The sequence below is a fragment of the Heterodontus francisci genome, chromosome 34, assembly GCF_036365525.1.
Source record: "Heterodontus francisci isolate sHetFra1 chromosome 34, sHetFra1.hap1, whole genome shotgun sequence".
NCBI lineage: Eukaryota > Metazoa > Chordata > Chondrichthyes > Heterodontiformes > Heterodontidae > Heterodontus > Heterodontus francisci.
In genome coordinates, this window is record NC_090404.1 from 35,740,271 (window position 1) to 35,763,104 (window position 22,834).

Genomic DNA, 22,834 nt, shown 5'->3' on the forward strand with positions numbered 1-22,834 from the left:
TGGATGTTCACGGATATTCAGCACCATTCGTGACTCCTCAGATACTGAAGCAGTCCGTGTAGAAATGCAGCAAGACCTGGACAATATCCAGGCTTGGGCTGATAAGTGGCAAGTAACATTCCCGCCATACAAGTGCCAGGCAATGGCCATCTCCAACAAGAGATAATCTAACCATCTTCCCTTGACATTCAACAGCATACCCATCGCAGAATCCCCAACTCTCAACATCCTAGGGGTTACCATTGACCAGAAACTGAACTGGAGTAGCCATATAAATATCGTGGCTGCAAGAGCAGGTCAGAGGCTCGGAATCCTGAGGCGAGTAACGCACCTCCTGACTCCCCAAAGCCTGTCCACCATCGACAAGGCACAAGTCAGGAGTGGGATGGAATACTCTCCACTTGCCTGGATGGGTGCAACTCCAACAACACTCAAGAAGCTCGACACCATCCAGGACAAAGCAGCCCACTTGATTGGCATCCCATCTACAAACATTCACACCTTTCTTGAGTTGGCTGCTCGCTTTGCTCGTTGGAAATGTTCAAATGTCTCAGTATCAATCAGAGATCGTGGATTTGTCGTAAACTGAACAAAAGGCAAAAAATGGGTGAGAAATAAACAAACAAATCAGCCTGTTGAAGGGGAAGAAATGGGAAAAGCAGCTAATATTAAAAGGCGTGGGCGAGCTTCACTGATGTTCGAGTGGCGTGGGCTCAATGCATTCACTCTCGTGTTCTTGGTTCCATTCCTGGTCAGAAAGTAATCAGTTCTGTTACTGCTATGACAACTCTCACAAATGTGACTGGCATTAAAAAAAACAGCAAATGGTTTGCAACTCTGCCGGTCAAAGAGTTATCCAGCAGAAAAACACGCCCTTTGGCCAATTGTGTCTGTGCTGGGAATGAAGCACCGAATTATTCTAATCCCATTTTTCAGCACTTGGTCCGTAGCCTTGTATTCTCTGCCATTGCAAGTGCTCATCGAAATACTTGGCAAATGTTGTGAGGGTTCCTGCCTCTACCAATCCTTCAGGTGGTGTTGTCCAAATTCCAACCGCCCTCTGAGTGAACTTTTTCCCTCAAATCCATTCTAAACCTCCTGCCCCCTACCTTAAATCTATGCCCCCTGGTTATTGACCCCTCCGCTAAGGTAAAAGTTTCTTCCTATCTAATCTATCAATGCCCCTCATACTTTTATATACATCAATCATGTCCCCCTTCAGTCTTCTCTGCTCGAAGGAAAATAACCCGAGCCATTTCAGTCTCTCTTCACAGCTGAAATGCTCCAGGTCAGGCAACATCGTCGTGAATCTCCTCTGCACCCTCTCCAGGGCAATCACATCCTTTCTATAGTGTGCTGCCCAGAGTACTGTGCACAGTACTCCAGCTGTGGCCTAACCAGCGTTTGATACAGCTCCATCATAACCTCCCTGCTCTTCTATTCTATGCCTCGGCTGATAAAAGCAATTATCCCATATGCCTGCCTAACCACCTCATCTACCAGTGCTGCTGCTTTTAGTGATCTGTAGACAAGTACACCAAGGTCCCTCTGACGTTCTGTATTTCTTAGGGTCCTACCATCCATTGTATATTTCCTTGCCTTGTTAGTCCTCCCAAAATGCATCACCTCACACTTATCAGGATTAAATTCCATTTGCCACTGCTCTGCCCATCTTACCAGCCCATCCATATCGTCCTGCAATCTAAGGCATTCCTCCTCACTATTTATGACGCCACCAACTTTCGTGTCATCTGCGAACTTAGTGATCACACCTCCTATGTTCATGTCTAAATCATTAATGTACACACCAAACAGCAAGGGTCCCAGCAGTGATCCCTGCTGTACACCACTGGTCACAGGCTTCCACTCACAAAAACAACCCTCGACGACCACCCTCTGCCTCCTGCCACTAAGCCAATTGTGGATCCACTTTGCCAAATTTCCCTGCATCCCATGGGCCTTTACCTTCTTAACCAATCTCCCATGCGGGACCTTATCAAAAGACTTACTAAAGTCCATTTGACTACATCAACTGGTTTACCCACATCTACACATCTAGTCACCACCTCAAAGAATTCAATCAGGTTAGTTAGACACGATCACCCCCCCCCCCACCCCTCCCCCTTACAAAGACATGTTGACTATCTCTGATTAATCCCTGCCTCTCCAAGTGGAGATTAATCCTGTCCCTCAGAATTTCTTCCAATAGTTGCCCAACCACTGATGTTAGACTCAGCAGTCTGCCATTACCTGGTTTATCCCTGCTACCCTTCTTGAATAAAGGTACCACATTTGCTGTCCTCCAATCCTCTGGTATGTCTCCTGTGGCCTGAGAGGATCTGGAAACTTGTGTCAGAGCTCCTGCTATCACCTCCCTTGCCTCACATCATAGCCTGGGCTACATCTCATCTTGGCCTGGGGATTTATCAAATTTTAAGCCAGCTAAAACAGCTAATAATTCCTCCCTTTCAATGTTAATATGTTCAAGTATATCACAATCTCCCTCCCTGAGCTCTACACCAACATCATCGTTCTCCATAGTGAACACAGATGAAAAGTAATCATTTAAAACCTCACCTATACGCTCCGGCTCCACATACAGATTGCCACTTTGGCCCCTAATGGGCCCCTGTTTCGCCTGTTGATTCTATACCCTGGAATATTGAGCTGCCAGTCCTGCCCCTCCCTCAATCATGTCTCTGTGATATTAATAATATCATAATCCAATGTGAAATCTGCGCCCTCAATTCATCTGCCTTACTGGTAAGATTCCTTTCATTAAAATAGATGCAATCCAGCCTTGCATTTTTCACTTGTGCCTTAACAATATTTGCTCTGCCTTCCACACTGACTCAGTTTGTCTTTTATATTTGGCTGTGAATCACCCCCTACTGTACCTCCACTCGGTATCCCATCCCCCTGCCAAATTACGTTAGCATCCAGCAACCAACCCCACGCCCACACTCCGCTCCCCACTCCCCGTCCCGCGCCCCCAACAGCACTAGCAAACCTCTCAGCAAGAGTTTGGTCCCGTTACATTTCAGGTGTAACTCATGCAACTTGTATGCCAGAAACAGACCCAGTGATCCCTCCTGCACCATCTCCTCAGCCACGCATTCATTTGCTCTATCCTCCTATTCCTATACTCACTAGCGCGTGGCACCAGGAGTAATACAGAGAATACAACATTTGAGGTCCTGCATTTCAATCTTCTACCTAGCTCCCTAAATTCTTGTTGCAGGACCTCATCCCTCTTTCTGCCTATGTCGTTGTGTACCACGACCTCTGAATGTTCACCCTCCCCCTTCAGAATCTCGTGCAGCGATACTTGACCAGAGCACCAGGGAGGCAACATACCATCCTGGAGACCGTTTCCCGCCACAGAAACGCCTATCTGTACACCTCACGATAGAATCCCCTCTCACTATAGCTCTTCCACTACTTTTCCTGCCCTGCTGTGCAGCTGAGTCACCTGCGGTATCTGTTGAGAGAGCAAAACAAAATTAAAAGTCCAAGTCGTGATTGTGCAGCAGAGCTGAAGAAGTCAGAGATGTAACTGGTCGATAACAGTTAAAGAGACAGGTCTTGGGAAGGAAAGGGGAACATGTTAGAAAACAGAGTGATGTACTGATGAAAGTGAGGAAGAGGCCAGGAAAATATGGGTGGCAGGCAATGGGGCAGATATTTCTGCCTGCTGCTCAACCTGCACAAATATCATTCCTGATCAACAAATCACAACTGCTCTGTCAACGAATCATGCTGGACCGAATGGCCTCCTTCTGTACTGTACCTTTCTGCAATTGAATGTTCCTTAACAAGCACTGCTGCTGCCTTCACAGTCATTCTACCATCTTACAACCCATTGGAGCCAAATACACATTGAAAACCAGTGAGAAATTATGCAGAGTTTGAAATATAAGCAAGGGGTAAAAGATTGGAAGGAGAGTGTTTCTCAATGTCCTCCATCTTTCATTCCCACTCCCTTCTTTCCAGGGAAAGCTGGACTTCATGAATCTGGTGTGTTCACATGAAGCAGCTAATTCACCTGGGAGCTGGGGGAACAGAGAGAGCTGGAGAAAAAGCAATGATAGAAGAAGAAGGAGATCCCACATGAAACTGGCAGAATTTGATGTGTGTCAGTTGTTTCTATTGATGTATGATGGCAATGTGTTGCTTTGCACATTTCACAGGAGTCGCATTGATGAGGTTGCTGCAGCTTGGAAATTGAAACTTGTACATCTGTAGCTTTATGCTCTTGTTCACACATTCGGTGCTGTCATTGCCTGAACAAATCTTTTGTGTTCCAGCTAAACATTCGATTGTTTTAATGAGAAAACAGTCTGTGGTGAAAGTGGCCTGAAATGAAGAAATAGCAAAAGCAGCGTGGAGCAGCTAACTTGCAGTGAAGTCTGGCAGATTCCCTGGTGGTCTCGTAGTGAGAATTCGGTGCTTTTTCCACTGCAGACCATGCACAAATGGTCTCCTGCGCTTTGTGTAATGCTGCACATGCGCAGCTTCACACTTGCCGGGGCTAATTGGAGCATGCACAGGAAAACATCACCAGGTGCTCGCTTGCCCCAATTAACTGCTCTGTCCCGCTCCACTGGCCCCGCTCTCTCCTCTGCCACTCTCTCCAGACTTCAACGCTTTCGCCCCCTCTTCCCTGGCCAATTGTTCCCCACTCACGCCTCCCCAAAGCACTCTCCGGCCGCTCGTTCCTCACTTCCACCCAACACCCCACACGCTGCCCCTCCCCCCTCACCCCACCACCACACACCTCTCAAGCCGTCATCTGTCGGTCATGCTGCTTTTCTCCTCTCGCTCCGACATCTGCCCGTCAGCCCTCACAGTCTGCCTTACTTGTTTAGGCAGTGCGGTGAGGATCAGTCGAATGTGCGAGTGAGTGACCGAGAAGAGAGAAGTGGCACGACCTGGAGTTAGGGGATAGAAGGAGGCCGGGGTGTGAGCGGCCATGGAGGGGGGTGGTGGTGGGGGAGGAAGCGGGGAGCGAGCGGCTGGAGAACGGGGTGTGAAGAGGGGGGGTGGGGTGGTGGAGCAAGGAGCAGTATAATACCAGAGTTCTTTCTTTGTCAAACAAAATCAAAACAGTTGAGCAGGAGGCATCCAGTTATTTTTATTCTCCTCTTTTGGTAAGTTCAGAGTCACCGATCACAGCCCTCTTCACTGCTGAGCTGCTTCACATTGCTGCCAGTCTGAAAAATCTGTGCTCCAGGTGAGGTTAAAACTCACATCTCAGCATAGCCCGCTAACTGCACTACTGTATAAGTACCACGCGCTAACCAATTGCACCACTGGACCCACGGTTGTTTGCTCATTCTCTGGGGGACTGCAGGTCAGTCAGCCGAACATCAGTCATCAGGAAAATGTTCTCATCTATCATTAAGTAAGTCTTAACAAGCACTGAGAAAATCATAGTCTGATCAAACAAAGTCAACATGATTTTACGAAAGGGAAAACTCTTTTGACAAATTTATTAAAGAATTCTGAGCATGTAATGAAAGGGTAGATAAAGGGGAACCAGGAAATATAGTATAATTGGATTTCCAAAAGGCATTCAGTAGGATGCCACAGAAGTTTAATACACCAGATAAAAGCTCATGTAATTATTAGCATGCAGAGAGGACATAGAGGACTTTGAGGTTAAAGGACAGAAAGCAAAGAGTAGGGATAAATGGAGCATTTTCAAGTTAGCAGGCCGTGACTAGTGGAGTGCCTCAAGGATCAGTGCTGGGGCCTCAGCTATTTCCAATACCGAGAGTGTGGTGGAAGCATATTCAGTCCTGGGTTGAAGAGAGAATTGTTCCTCACCATCATCGATGCCAGTCTTTAGACAATTCAATTAAATCCACGTGATATCAAGAGACGGGCGAAGGCACTGGATACAGAAACGTCTATGGGCCCTGACAAAATCCCAGCTGTCATACTGAAGACATGTGCTCTGTAACTAGCCGTGTCCTTAGACAAGCTGTTCCAGTGCAGCTACAAAACAGAAAATTTGGAAAATTGCCCAAGTATGCCCTGTCCACAAAAATCGGGAGAAATCCAATCCGGCCAATTACTGCCCCATTTGTCTACTCTCAATCATCAGCAAAGTGATGGAAGGTGGCGTTGACAGTGCTATGAAGTGCACTTGCTCAGTAACAACTTGCTGACCGATAATCAGTTTGGGTTCCACCAGGGGCACTCAGTTTCAGACCTCAAAACCACCTTGATCCAAACATGGAAAATATAGCTATGTGCAAGAAAATAATGTATCCACGCTGTCACTGGGCCTTTAATTCCATCCAGGTTAGTTTTGCCAGGAAGTCGATTATGTGGTATTTCATCAGATGTCTTTTTGAAGTCCATATGCACAATATCAACCACACTACCGCTGCCCTCATCAACTTTCTCCATTACTTCAACAAAGAACACACTTCGTGAGAAAAGCACCAACTGCCATAAGATCGAAATTAGGTTTACTGTGTAAGCATGTAAATGCGTGGAGTGTGGTAAATAAGGTTGGTGAGTTCCAAGTTTCAGAGGCCCAAGTGGAAATATGATGTGGCGATCACGGAAACCTGACTCAAAATGGACAGAACTGGGTCCCAAATGTACTTTGATACAAGGAGTGCAGAAAAGATATGATAGGAAAGAAAGGAGGAAGGGGAGCACTATTAATTAAGGAGAACGTTACAGTGCTGGGGACTGAGGATGTCAAAGAGGGGACAAGGAAAGAATGGGTTCCGAAGAAGGGTCACTGACCCGAAACGTTAACTCTGCTTCTGTTTTCACAGATGCTGCCAGACCTGCTGAGTGATTCCAGCATTTCTTGTTTTTATTTCAGATTTCCAGCATCTGCAGTATTTTGTTTTTATATTAAGGAAAGAATGTATTTGGTTAGAGCTAAAAAAAAAACAATCGAGTCACATTTCGATTGCTGGGTGAATTCCAGAGACCACCAGCTAATCGGAAAGCTATCGAGGAACAAATATACAGAGAGGTGCAAGAATTATAGAATAGCAATAATGGGGGATTTAATGTATCCTAATATAGATTGGGATATTACTCGTATAAGGGACTGAGAAATCACTCAACAGCTCTTGTTACATCTAAGGAGTGAGAAACAAGTCAATCTTCCAAGTCGATGATCATTCATTAGAGCTGGAGAAGTCTGAGAGTTGGAAAAAGAACTGCGACAGAGCTAGGGGAGTGATAGAAAACAAGCAAAGGGCTGTGAAAAGTTGCAAGACAGAGTGATATACTGACTGAAGAGATGCTGGTGCAAGACAAAATGTGAGTGATAATGGGATAGGTTTTTCTGCCTGCTGTTCAAACTGGCAGAAATGTTGTTCCTTATCAACCAATCGGAACTGCTCGGTCAAATAAGCACGCTGGGCCGAATGGCCTCTTTCTGTGCAGTACATTTTTATAATTATATGTTTCTCAACACTACTGCTATTGCCTTTCACAGTCATTCTGCCATCTTGCAACCATTACAGCCAAATACACTTTCCTGTCTTGTTACTTTGCCTTCTGACATTATGACTCGAAGGAAATTCAGAGAGAAGTTTTCTTGTCATTTCTATCAGCAGATTTGGAACCAGACCTGCTGAATGACATTTTAAATGGTGCCAACCCTTTACTGCAGCTCAGCTCATCAAAAGATTTACTGTTGTCATCGGCCTGTTCGGTATCTTCTTGCACTACATCTGCTGAACAACATTAGTTTCTGGTAGCTCCACTTTCTTCTCTGGAGGAGCAGAGGGAACTGGAGGAAAAGCAGTGACAGAAAGGCTTTTGGATTCCAGTGGTCGTGAAAGGCTCTATATAAATGCAAGGCTTTATTTTTCTAAATCAATGCCCCCTGGTTATTGATCTCTCTGATCATGGAAACAGGTCCTCACTACCCACTCTATCCAGGTCCCTCATAACTTTCTGCACCTCCATTAAATCTCCCCTTAGCTTCCTCTGTTTCAAGGAAAACAAATCCAGCCTTACACCATCTTTCCACATAGCTCATCTGGATGTAAATGAGGTTCAGGATGAGTTTCCCAGATTTTCTCCCTGAATCTGATGAATCCGATCATGGTCATTGGAATCCTTTTAGACGTGGATCCGATGTTATTTGTCCCCCAGGAAGTGACCATTCTCATTCTGTTACTCTGAGCAGTTTCTTTTTGTACAAATGCTGCACTGGAACTTCCCACTTTTAAAGTATTATCATTCACTGCACATTAGGCTTCATCTACAAACTTGTCTCTAACATGACCAGTGATTCAGAGGACATTTTTCACTTGTAAACCAGGAATTATGATATTCACAACAGCGTGCTGGAGAAAGACACAGTTTGAGCGCGGGTGACAGTGGTGGAGGAATGGAGAGCTGGGGTTTTCCCGTGAAAGCAGCTGTAAAATTTAAAACAATCACACTGAACATGGGGCTCTAACCCCTGAGCAGGAGATTAAGAGTCTCATGCTCCACTGACTAAGGTAACTAGGCAACCCACGGTTGTGTTGTCATTTTTCTGTGTTCCGAGATGTAGAAGGAAATTGATCAACAAAAGCTCAAGGATGCAACACATTCCACTCAATCATCAATAACATCATTCCCATCTTCCACTTCTTAGCCGCACCTCCTTCCAAAGATTGCGATCCATTTTATTGAGGAATTGTTTTGGGGTTTATTATTTACCTACTTTGTGTCATCATTTTGATATGAGATTCTCTTCAGTATCCACCAGAAATTGAACTGCAAACTGAACAGACAAACACGAAAAGCACAAATTGCATGGTGCTCTTTTTCAGATGCAGAACAGTCAGCTTTTAAATAACATGAACACATTTTACATGGGAACGATTTCGAAAGTTGTTACTTTTGTTTGTGACTCATTCACTCCTGAGTCTGTGCTCAGAGTATGGAAAGGTTTGGCCCAGACTGTAGTGTCCTGTGTCCCACGGATGTACAGTAAACCCTCTGATTGGTTTGTTGTTTTGTGTTGGCAGGGGGTGATTGGAGAGTGTTGGGGTGGAATATTGCTGCTGGTCCCGGTCTCACTCACTGTGGAGCTGGGAAAGAGTGAATAATTGATGTATTTGTTTCCATGTGTGACATGCAGCTTAGACTTGCTGTTATTAACCGAGGCAACACGGAATAATCCTTTCATAATCTCCCACAAATTTTAACAGAAATCAACAGTAATGTTCCACTTTGAGGATGACTTTCTGCACTGTCAGTGGTGGAAACGAAAGTGAGTGAAAGACGCTGTGGACAGCTTGAGTGTACAGAACTGTACAGAGGAAAAGCAAACGTAACAGGTCTGTGACATAATGCAATTTGATAACATGTATTGACGAATGTGTATCACTCAACTTTTCCTAGTATTGCATGGAATGTGTTTTGATAAGGTTTCAATGTGGTTTTGAACTGGGGACCGTTCCCAAATACAAGACAGTTGATAACTCTAACGTAATAGAAATACTGCACTGCAATCAACCTGGGGAGCATAACCAGAATGTTAAACTGTTATTTTAAATTAGCACGAGGTGATTTTTTTCGAAGTCTTCTTTAAATCATCTAAAAATGATTCCAAGCTCATGACATTCTGGCTATTTCAGCAGCCGTGTTGAAAACATCAAATGTTTTGGCTTTTGACGTCATCAATCATCAGGAAAATATAATTCAGGGATGTGAGATTCCAGATCCGTGGATAGACTGGAGAAGCTGGGGTTGTTCATCTTCGAGCAGAGAAGGAGAGAGGAGAATTGATAAAATTGTTTATATGAAGGGTTTAGATAGAAGAATTAAAGAGGAACTGTTTCTAATGGCTGAAGGATTGAAAAACCAGAGAGTACAGATTGAGGAAGATTGGCAGAAGAAGAGGTGACATCGAGATCTGCTGAAAGACCACTGACCTGAAACATTAACTCTGTTTCTCACTCCACAGATGCTGGCGAATCTGCTGAGTATTTCCAGCAGTTTCTGCTTTTATTTCAGATTTCCAGCAACAACAGTATTTTTGCTTTTGTGCTCAGTTTAATCCCAAATTGGGCGAGTTTATTTTTAACTTTGCTGTTGCTTTTATGACCGAACTCCATTTACCAGGTATAATACTTTATTGCATGCAGTTGTAGCCGAGTGGTTAAGATGATAAACTTAACAATCTGTTGTGAATTCTGTGAGTGCTCGTGTCCTGCTGCCTGCCTTTCTGATTATTTCAAAGTTTAACCAGGTCCCTGCAACCAATCATCAGTTACAGGTAATAAAATCCTGCACCTTTCAATCCCTCCAGGATTTTCTCATTTGCATTTCAAAATTTCCCTTTAGAAATGGAACAAAAATCTGCCAAATTGGAGATACTCTTTCTTTCCGGCTGCCTGTCTCTCTTTCGGCCTCCCTCACTCTTGGTGTACATATCTGTGTGTTTCGCTCTATGTGTGTCAATGTGGTTCAATTCCCCGAGGAGGTGACTGGATTTTTACCTTCACAAACTTGATTTATTTTAGTTGTGTCGCATCATTTTAAAATGTTGCAGTGGAAAGTAGCAGGGTAAAAATAATGCAAGACCAGATTGTCTCTTTCTGCATTTTCTTGAGTGGAGACTGTTCAGCGACTAACTGCCGGTGTATTAAAAAGCAGAGGATGATTTAAATTTTAACTGAGCAACATTTAAACAGATATAGACCGAGTAGTTATAGTCGAGTGGTTAGGTAATGAATACATCGAGAGAATGAATTAATAAATTTAAAAAAACAAAGTGAAATCCCTCAGACATTAGGAATTGTTTCCACCGCTGCCAGCTCTCACAGGGAACAGGAAAATAAACGTTCACTGACAACTTTTACCAGAACGGAGAGGTGAAAACCAACAGGAAAACCTCGAAAATAGAGAAGGCTGGAAGGTGAACTGATGGAATTTGCGAAGCTTTGTCTCTATTTCATCAGGTATTAGAGGCGAAATTTAGTCACTCAGCTTCAGGATTACATTTGCTGAACAGGAATCAAACAAACAGCAAGATTTTTATAGACCTGGAAAGAAAGATTCTATATTGAGATGCAATTCTTAAGATCATATTTTGACATCTGATGGATCAGCATTTTGGTCCAACTCTCACTCTGTCATTAGATGACTGCAGTGACCACACTTTAAAAGTAGTTCCTTGACTGTGAAGCGCTTGGTGAGATCCTGGGGATGTGTAAGGCGCTGTTTAAATGTAAGTCTTTCTTCTTTTCTTACTTTCTGTCTGTCAGTCTCAGTGAAGTAAAATATGGAATTGTGGAGTGAATCTGTTCCTTTGAGCATCTACTCCACACTCTGCCGTTCTCTTTCTCCTTTTCTATCTTTTTCTCTTTGTTTCCCTCTCCTCGGTGTCTGTCTGGAATAAAAATCCTCCCTCTGGGGCTGGTCGATGAACCCAGGTCTGCTAACAGTGCAATTCTTGGTCTGATGCTTCTGTCTCGGATACGTGACTGTGAGTTGTGTTCCTTCCTTTTTAGTTCAGTGGTGAGTATCCTTACCTATCACATGGGGAGTGTGGGGTCAATTTCTACATGGGGAGGTTGCACATTTTCAAGACATCGGAATGTTTCATGGTGCAGCTTCATATCAAAATATAATGGTGAATGTTAGCAGAGTTAAACATGCAAGAGGGAATGCTCATAAGGTCATAAGAAGTAGGAGCAGGAGGAGGCCGTCCGGCCCCTTGAGCCTGCTCCAACCATTCAATAAGATCATGGCTGATCTTTTCGTGGACTCAGATCCACTTACCCGCGCTCTCACCGTATCCCTTAATTCCTTTATTGTTCAAAAAGATATCTACCTTAGCTTTAAAAACGTTTACTGAAGAAGTGTCTACTACTTCACTGGGCAAGGAATTCCACAGATTAACAACCCTCTGGGTGAAGAAGTTCCTTCTTAATTCAGTCCTAAATCTGCTCCCTCTAATCTTGAGGCTATGCCCTCTTGTCCTAACTTCACCTACCAGTGGAAACATCCTCTCTTTTTTTTTAGAACATTACAGCGCAGTGCAGGCCCTTCGGCCCTTGATGTTGCGCCGACCTGTGAAACCATCTGACCTACACTATTTCATTTTCATCCATATGTCATTCCAATGACCACTTAAATGCCCTTAAAGTTGGCGTGTTGCAGGGAGGGCGTTCCACGCCCCTACTACTCTCTGAGTAAAGAAACTACCTCTAACATCTGTCCTATATCTATCACCCTTCAACTTAAAGCTATGTCCCCTCGTGTTTGGCATCACCATCTGAGGAAAAAGACTCTCACTATCCACCCTAACTAACCCACTTATTATCTTATATGTCTCTATTAAGTCACCTCTCCTACTCCTTCTCTCCAACGAAAACAACCTCAAGTCCCTCAGCCTTTCCTCGTCAGACCTTCCCTCCATACCAGGCAACATCCTAGTAAATCTCCTCTGCACCCTTTCCAAAGCTTCCACATCCTTCCTATAATGCGGTGACCAGAACTGCACGCAATACTCCAGGTGAGGTCTCACCAGAGTTTTGTCAAGCTGCAGCATGACCTCGTGGCTCCGAAACTCGATCCCCCCACTAATAAAAGCTAACACACCATATGCCTTCTTAACAGCCCTATTAACCTGGGTAGCAACCTTCAGGGATTTATGTACCTGGACACCAAGATCTCTCTGTTCATCTACACTACCAAGAATCTTCCCATTAGCCCAGTACTCTGCATTCCTGTTACTCCTTCCAAAGTGAATCACCTCACACTTTCCCGCATTAAACTCCATTTGCCATCTCTCAGCCCAGCTCTGCAGCCTATCTATGTCCCTCTATACCCTACAACATCCTTCGGCACTATCCACAACTCCACCGACCTTAGTGTCATCCGCAAATTTACTAACCCACCCTTCTACACCCTCTTCCAGGTCATTTATAAAAATGACAAACAGCAGTGGCCCCAAAACAGATCCTTGCGGTACACCACTAGTAACTAAACTCCAGGATGAACATTTGCCATCAAGCACCACCCTCTGTCTTCTTTCAGCTAGCCAATTTCTGATCCAAAGCTCTAAATCACCTTCAACCCCATACTTCCGTATTTTCTGCAATAGCCTACCGTGGGGAACCTTATCAAACGCCTTACTGAAATCCATATACACCACATCCACTGCTTTACCCTCATCCACCTGTTTGGTCACCTTCTCGAAAAACTCAATAAGGTTTGTGAGGCACGACCTGCCCTTCACAAAACCGTGCTGACTATCGCTAATGAACTTATTCTTTTCAAGATGATTATAAATCCTGTCTCTTATAACCTTTTCCAAAATTTTACCCACAACCGAAGTAAGGCTCACAGGTCTATAATTACCAGGGCTGTCTCTGCTCCCCTTCTTGAACAAGGGGACAACATTTGCTATCCTCCAGTCTTCCGGCACTATTCTCGTCGACAATTATGACATAAAGATCAAGGACAAAGGCTCTACAATCTCCTCCCTAGCTTCCCAGAGAATCCTAGGATAAATCCCATCTGGCCCAGGGGACTTATCTATTTTCACACTTTCCAAAATTGCTAACACCTCCTCCTTGTGAACCTCAATCCCATCTAGCCTAGTAGTCTGAATCTCAGTATTCTCCTCGACAACATTTTCTTTCTCTACTGTAAATACTGACGAAAAATATTCATTTAACACTTACCCTATCTCCTCTGATTCCACACACAACTTCCCACTACTATCCTTGATTGGCCCTAATCTAACTCTAGTCATTCTTTTATTCCTGATATACCTATAGAAAGCCTTAGGGTTTTCCCTGATCCTATCCGCCAATGACTTCTCGTGTCCTCTGCTTGCTCTTCTTAGCTCTCCCTTTAGATCCTTCCTGGCTAGCTTGTAACTCTCAAGCGCCCTAACTGAGCCTTCATGTCTCATCCTAACATAAGCCTTCTTCTTCCTCTTGACAAGCGCTTCAACCTCTTTAGTAAACCATGGTTCCCTCGCTCGACAACTTCCTCCCTGCCTGACAGGTACATACTTATCAAGGACACGCAGTAGCTGCTCCTTGAATAAGCTCCACATTTCGATTGTTCCCATCCCTGCAGTTTCCTTCCCCATCCTATGCATCCTAAATCTTGCCTAATCGCATCATAATTTCCTTTCCCCCAGCTATAATTCTTGCCCTGCGGTATATACCTGACCCTGCCCATCGCTAAGGTAAACCTAACCGAATTGTGATCACTATCACCAAAGTGCTCACCTACATCTAAATCTCACACCTGGCCGGGTTCATTACCCAGTACCAAATCCAATGTGGCATCGCCCCTGGTTGGCCTGTCTACATACTGTGTCAGAAAACCCTCCTGCACACACTGGACAATAACTGACCCATCTAAAGTACTCGAACTATAGTATTTCCAGTCAATATTTGGAAATTTAAGGTCCCCCATAACAACTACCCTGTTACTCTCGCTCCTGTCGAGAATCATCTTCACTATCCTTTCCTCTACATCTCTGGAACTTCTTCTTGTATCTTATCTATTCCCTTCATAATTTTATATGTTTCTATAAGATTCCCCCCTCATTCTTCTGAATTCCAATGAATATAATCCCAATCTACTCAGTCTCTCCTCATAAGGCAAACCCCTCAACTCCAGAATCAACCTAGTGAACCTCCTCTGCACCCTCTCCAGTGCTAGTATATCCTTTCTCAAGTAAGGAGACCAAAACTCCACACAGTACTCCAGGTGCGGCCTCACCAGTACCTTATACAGCTGCAACATAACCTCTCTGCTTTTAAACTCAATCCCTTTAGCAATGAAGGACAAAATTCCATTTGCCTTCCTAATTACTTGCTGTACCTACAGACCAACCTTCTGCGATTCATGCACAAGGACACCCAGGTCCCTCTGCATAGCAGCATGCTGCAACTTTTTACCATTCAAGTAATAATCCTTTTTACTGTTACTCCTACCGAAATGAATGACTTCACATTTATTAACATTGTATTCCATCTGCCGGACCTTTGCCCACTCACTCAATGTATCTATGTTCCTCTGCAAAGTTTCACAGTCATCTGCACACTTTGCTCTGCCACTCATCTTAGTGTCGTCTGCAAACTTTGACAACCTACACGTGGTCCCCAACTCCAAATCATCTATATAAATTGTAAATAATTGCGGTCCCAACACTGATCCCTGAGGCACACCACTGATTGCCAACCAAAATAGCACTCTTTTATCCCCACTCTCTGCTTCCTGTTCGTCAACCAATCCTCTATCCATGCTAATACTTTACCCCTAACGCCATGCATCCTTATCTTATGCAGCAGCCTCTTGTGCGGCACCTTGTCGAAGGCCTTTTGGAAATCTAGGTACACCACATCCACTGGGTCCCCATTGTCCACCTTGCTCCTAATGTCATCATCGAATTCCAAAAGATTTGTCAAGCATGACCTGCCCTTCATGAACGCATGCTGCGTCTGCCCAATGGGACAATTTCTATCGAAATGCCCTGCTATTTCTTCCTTGATAATAGACTCAAGCATCTTCCCCACTACAGAGGTTAAGCTAACCGGTCTATAATTCCCCATCTTTTGTCTACCTCCCTTTTTAAACAGTGGCATCACATCTGCTGTTTTCCAATCTGCTGGGACTACCCCAGAGTCCAGTGAATTTTGGAAAATTACCGCCAGTGCATCTGCTCTTTCTCCCGCCATCTCTTTTAGTACCCTGGGATGCATTCCATCAGGGCCAGGAGACTTATCATTCCTCAGCTCCATTAGCTTGCGCAACGCTACCTCTTCCGTAATAATGATTGTTTCCAGGTCCTCACCTTCGTTCGTCTCTTTGTCAATTGCTGGCATGTTATTAATGTCCTCCACTGTGAAGACTGATGCAAAATACCTGTTCAATGCCTCGGCCATTTCATCATATCCCATAACTAAATTCCCCTTCTCATCCTCTAAAGGAACAACGTTTACTTTAGCCACTCTTTTTCGTTTTATATATTTGTAGAAACTTTTGCTATCTGTCTTTATATTCTGTGCTAGTTTTTTCTCATGTTCTATCTTACTTTTCTTTATAGCTATTTTTGTGGCTTTCTGTTGACCTTTAAAGTTTTCCCAATCTTCTAGTTTCATGCTGTTTTTGGCCACTTTGTATGCCTTCTCTTTCAATTTGATAGCCTCCCTTATTTCCTTAGACACCCATGGCAGATTACCCCTTTTCTTCCAGTCCTTCCTTTTCACTGGAATATGCTTTTGCTGAGCACTTTGAAAAATTGCTTTGAAAGTCCTCCACTGCTCGTCAACTGTCCTACCATAAAATCTTTGTTTCCAGTCTACTTTAGCCAAGTCCTCCCTCATTCTATTGTAGTCCCCCTTGTTCAAGCGCAGGACCCTGGTATTGGATTTTATCTTCACACTCTCCATCTGTATTCTAAATTCAACCACACTGTGATCACTCCTTCCAAGAGGATCCCTAACTATGAGGTCATTAATTATTCCTGTCTCATTACACAGGACTAGATCTAGGATAGCTTGCTCCCTCTTCGGTTCCCTGACATACTGTTCAAGAAAACTATCACGGATACACTTAATGAACTCCTCCTCAAGGCTACCCTGACTGAGCTGGTTCGACCAATCTACATGTAGATTAAAATCCCCCATGATAATTGCCGTACCATTTTTACAGGCATTTGCACGTGGCTCGGGCAGTAATCTGGAGATTATGAGGACTTGTTCCTTAATTTCGTTCCCAGTGCTTTATAATCCCCAAACAGGTCCTCCATCCTAGCCTTGCCTATGTTGTTAGTCCCAACGTGGACCACAACAACTGGATCCTCCCCCTCCCGCTCCAATATCCTTTCAAGCCGGTCAGAGATGTCCAGCAACCTGGCACCGGGCAGGCAACACACCATGCGGGACTCCTGATCAGGATTGCAAAGGATACTATCTATCCCCCTCATTATAGAATCCCCGATAACTACCACTTGCCTTTTTGCTCGCACCTCTTGAATGGCCTTCTGCACCATGCTCTCTTCAAGAATTTTCTGAAGCAGTGATCGTTTCATCATGAAGTGCCCTCACACTGCACAGTGATAGATAATTGTGATTTTAATCGAATGTAATACCGATTTCTGTTCGTGCTGCTCAGTGACATTGCTTCATATCTGCCAGTCTTCCATGTTGGAACTTGTTAAAATTCATGAAGACTAAAAGAAGTACGCCTGTCGTAACAACTCTAATATAAAAGCAAAATACTGCAGATGCTGGAAATCTGAAATAAAAACAAAACGTGCTGGAAATATTCAGCAAGTCTGGCCGCATGCATGGAGAGCGTGGCAGAGTGAATGTGAAAGGTCAGCGACATTTCACCAGAAGGGGCAAAGGTTAGCAATGTAATACATTTTAAGCAAATAAAGTGAGGTGGTGCAAAAGAGAACAAAAGAACAAAGAGAACAGAAGAACAAATATTATTCCTAATGAGCTTTATTACGTTTTTATTCAGCAAGGAATGCATTTTTTGTGTCAGTTCATACAGCAGCAAGAAAAATTCATTTCCTGACCGTGTTTCATTCCTTGACTGGGAATATAACCATGTCTGCGATGTAGAAAGCATTGAATTCCAACCACAAGACCACCAGGGAATCTACCAGAATTCACTACAAGTTAGCTGCTCCATGCTATATTTGCTATTTCTTCACTTCAGGCCACTTTCATCACAGTTTAGTTTCTCATTAAAACAATCAAATGTTTACCTGAAACACAAAAGCCTTGTTCAGGCAATGACAGCACCGAATGTGTTGACATGTCCACAAAGCTGCAGATGTACAATTTTCAATTTCCAAGATGAACCAACCTCATCAATGTACAAAGCAGCACACTGCCATCAGACATCAATAGAAACAACTGACACACATCAAATTCTGCCAGTTTCATGTGGGATCTCCTTCTTCTATCATTGCTTTTTCTCCAGCTCTCTCTGTTCCTCCAGCTCCCAGGTGAGTTAGATGCCTGATGTGAACACATCGAATTCATGAAACCCAGATTTCCCTGGAAAGCCAGGAATGGGAATGAAAGATGGAGGACATTGGGAAACAATGGGTGTTGCAGATAATGGGATAAATAAGCACTGTGATCTCATCTTCCTGCTTCTTCCAGATACTGAATACTGGAATGTGTAAGAGTTGTTCCCATTAGCAATTATCCCCAGTCACACTCTCCTTCCAATCTTTTACCACTTGCTTATATTTCAAACGCTGCATAATTTCTCACTGGTTTTCAATGTGTATTTGGCTCGAATGGGTTGTAAGTTGGTAGAATGACTGTGAAGGCAGCAGCAGTGCTGTTAATGAACATACAATAGCAGAAAGGTACAGTACAGAAGGAGGCCATTCGGTCCAGCATGATTCGTTGACAGAGCAGTTGTGATTTGTTGATCAGGAATGATATTTGTGCAGGTTGAGCAGCAGGCAGAAATATCTGCCCCATTGCCTGCCACCCATACTTTCCTGGCCTCTTCCTCACTTTCATCAGTTCATCACTCTGTGTTCTAACATGTTCCCCTTTCCATCCCAAGCTCTGTCTCTATAACTGTTAGCGACCAGTTACATCTCTGACTTCTTCAGCTCTGCTGCACAGTCACCGACCTGGACCTTTAATTGTGTTTCGCTCTCTCCACAGATGCTGCAGGTGGCTCAGCTGCACAGCAGGGCAGGAAAAAGAGTGGAAGAGCTATAGTGATAGGGGATTCTATCGTGAGGTGTACAGATAGGCGTTTCTGTGGTGGGAAACGGTCTCCAGGATGGTATGTTGCCTCCCTGGTGCTCTGGTCAAGTATGTCATGGAGCAGCTGCAGGACATTCTGAAGGGGGAGGGTGAACATTCAGAGGTCGTGGTACACACCGACATAGGCAGAAAGAGGGATGAGGCACTGCAACAGGAATTTAGGGAGCCAGGTAGAAGATTGAAAGCAGGATCTCAAACGGTGTATTCTCTGGATTACTCCTGGTGCCACATGCGAGTGAGTATAGGAATAGGAGGATAGAGCAGATGAATGCGTGGCTGAGGAGATGGTGCAGGAGGGATCACTGGGTCTGTTTCTGGCGTGCAGGTTGCGTGGGTTGCACCTGAACTGGAACGGGACCACAATCTTGCTGAGAGGTTTGGTAGTGCTGTTGGGGGTGCGGGGCTGGGGTGGGGTGGTGGGTGCGGGGGCGGGGTGAGTGGGGTTGCAGGGTGCTAACATAATTTGGCAGGGGAATGGGAAACAAAGTGGAGGTACAGTAGGGGGTGATGCACAGCCAAATATAAAAGAAAAACTGAGTCACTGTGGAATGCAGAGCAAATATTGTCAAGGCACAAGTGAAAAATGCAAGACTGGATTGCATCTATTTTAATGAAAGGAATCTTACCAGTAAGGCAGATGAATTGAGGGTGAAGATTATCACATTGGATTATGATATTATTGATATCACAGAGACATGATTGAGGGAGGGGCAGAACTGGCAACTCAATATTCCAGGGTATAGAATCTACAGGCGAAACAGGGGTCCATTAGGGGCCAAAGTGGCAATCTGTGTGTGGAGCTGGAGGTTATAGGTGAGGTTTTAAAAGATTACTTTTCATCTGTGTTCACTATGGAGAAGGACGATGTGGGTGTAGATATCAGGGAGGGAGATTGTGATGTACTTGAACACATTAACATTGAAAGGGAGGAATCATTACCTGTTTTAGCGTGCTTAAAATTTGATAAATCCCCAGGCCCAGGTGCGATGTATCCCAGGCTATGATGTGAGGCAAGGGAGGTGATCAGAGGGGCTTTGACACAAATTTTCAGATCCTATCTGGCCACAGGAGACGTACCAGAGGATTGGAGGACAGCGAATATGGTAACTTTCTTCAAGACGGGTTCCAGGGATAAACCAGGTAATGACAGTCTAACATCAGTGGTTGGGCAACTATTGGAAGAAATTCTGAGGGACAGGATTAATCTCCACTTGGAGAGGCAGGGATTAATTAGGGACAGTTAACATGTCTTTGTCAGGGAGGGATCGTGTCTAACTAACTTGATTGAATTCTTTGAGGTGGTGGCTAGATGTGTAGATGAGGGTAAACCAGTTGATGTAGTCAAATAGACTTTAGTAAGTCTTTTGATAAAGTCCCGCATGGGAGATTGGTTAAGAAGGTAAGGGCCCATGGGATCCAGGGAACTTTGGCAAAGTGGATCAAAAATTGACTTAGTGGCAGGAGGCAGAGGGTGGTCGTCGTGGGTTGTTTGTGTGAGTGGAAGCCTGTGACCAGTGGTGTAGCGCAGGGATCACTGCTGGGACCCTTGCTGTTTGTAGTGTACATTAATGATTTAGACATGAATATAGGAGGTATGATCAGTAAATTCGCAGATGACACGAAAATTGGTGGTGTCGTAAATAGTGAGGAGGAAAGCCTTAGATTACAGGACGATATAGAGGGGCTGGTAAGATGGGTGGAGCAGTGGCAAATGGAATTTAATCCTGATAAGTGTGAGGTGATGCATTTTGGAGGACTAACAAGGCAAGGGAATATACAATGGATGGTAGGACCCTAGGAAGTACAGAAGGTCTGGGGGACCTTGGTGTACTTGTCTATAGACCACTGAAAGCAGCAGCACTGGCAGATGAGGTGGTTAGGCAGGCATATGGGATAATTGCCTTTATTAGCCGAGGCACAGAATTTAAGAGCAGGGAGGTTATGATGGAGCTGTATAAAATGCTAGTTAGGCCACAGCTGGAGTACTGTGCACAGTACTCTGGGCAGCACCTTATAGGAGGGATGTGATTGCCCTGGAGAGGATGCAGAGGCGATTCACAATGATGTTGTCTGACCTGGAGCATTTCAGTTATGAAGAGAGACTGAAATGGCTCGGGTTATTTTCCTTAGAGTAGAGAAGGCTGAGGGGGGACACGATTGAGGTATAGAAAATTAGAGGGGCATTGATAGGTTCGACAGGAAGAAACCTTTTCCTTAGCGGAGGTGTCAATAACCAGGGGGCATAGATTTAAGGTAGGGGGCAGGAAGTTTAGAGTGGATTTGAGGGAAGAAGTTCACTCAGAGGGTGTTTGGAATTTGGACCACACTGCCTGAAAAGGGTTGGTGGAGGCAGGAACCCTCACAACATTTACCAAGTATTTCGATGAGCACTTGAAACGGCAGAGAATACAAGGCTGCAGGCCAAGTGCTGAAAAATGGGATTAGAATAGTTAGGTTCTTTATGACCGGCACAGACACGATTGGCCGAAGGGCCTGTTTTTCTGCTGTATAACTCTATGACCGCCGAGTTGCGAACCATTTGCTGTTTCTTTTTAATTTCAGTCACGTTTGTGAGAGTTGTCATAACAGTAAAAAAGACTGATTACTTTCTGACCAGGAATCAAACCCAGAACGCGAGAGTGAATGCATTGAGCCCACACCACTCGAACACCAGTGAAGCTCACCCACGCCTTTCAATATTAGCTGCTTTTCCCATTTCTTCACCTTCAACAGGCTGATTTGTTTGTTTATTTCTCACACATTTTTTGCCTTTTGTTCAGTTTATGACAAATCCACGATCTCTGATTGATACTGAGACATTTGAACATTTCCAACCAGCAAAGTGAGCAGTCAACTCAAGAAAAATGACACAAAGCCGCTGTGAGCAGGGTTCGAACCAGCGCAGGAAAATTCCCCATTGGATTTCGAGTCCAACGCCTTAACCACTCGGCCATCACAGCTCAGCTGTTGCTGGCTCTTCTAATTAAATCATTGGTACAATGCATTAGACAATTGCTTAAATGAGACATATTCTGGGGAATCATTGCCTTTGAGCCTTGTGTTGAGTTGCATCTCCCAGTGTATGTTAAAATTCCCATGATGGAATCAGTGTAGTTTACAACACAGAAGGAATCCTCTCGATCCACCGAGCCTGCACCAGCTCTTTGAAAGATCAGTCAGTTTAATCCCACAATGCAGCTTTTCCCCATCACCCTGGAAATCAGTCCTCTTCTCTTCTCGCTATTCTCTGTTTTCTGTACCTCAGAAAATTATGTATCCGTGCTGTCACTGGTCCTTTAATTCCATCACTTTAATTTTTCTAACAAGTTGATTATGTGGTATTTCACCAAATGCTTTTTAAAGTCCATCTCCACAACATCACTCACATTACCGCTACCCTCATCAACTTTAGAGATATACAGCTGCACAGCACAGGAATAGGCCCTTCGGCCCATCGTATCTGTGCCAGCTATCAAGCACCCATCTATTCTAATCCCATTTCGAGCACTTGGCCCGCAGCCTTGTATGCTATGGCGTTTCAAGTGCTCATCTAAATATTTATTAAATGTTGTGAGTGTTCCTGCCACTACCACCCCTTCAGGTAGTGTGTTCCAGTTTCTTTCTCCATTAATTGGATAGACTCAGTTCAAGGTCCAAATGAACATTGGTGTGAATGGAACGTGTGCAGCATCGAAACAGCGGTGGTAACTGAGCAATGTTAATGGCTTTAAGACCGTGAAAGTGAATGTTACAGTCTGCTAAGCCACAGTGAACTGAAATGGAAACAAGTCAGTGTTAATAGTGGAAGGAATAATCTGAGAGAAGGGGCGGGTTTGAATGTTGGAACGTGAAGCACAGGCATGTGTAAGTGAAATGCTGTAAAAGGAGACAGTAGTTTTTTTTCTCCATCAAGAAGAAATTCATTTTCAAGAAGTAAGGATTGGTTATTTGCTGCATTCCATTAGTTGGTGCAGCAGCCGGTTTAAGACACAAAGCAAGCTCTATCTGGATTTGGAGTAGCTGTGACCACAACACAGAGTATTCACCATTATCCATTCACAGTCCCACTG

The 22,834-nt window shown here is 44.2% G+C and overlaps 1 non-coding gene across 1 annotated transcript; it reads right to left on the reverse strand.

Moving 5' to 3' along the window:
* Window positions 1–21,640: 21,640 nt before the first annotated feature.
* On the reverse strand, window positions 21,641–21,724 carry trnas-cga (transfer RNA serine (anticodon CGA)). The gene has a single exon. It is a non-coding gene; the product is annotated as a tRNA-Ser (tRNA).
* Window positions 21,725–22,834: the final 1,110 nt, after the last annotated feature.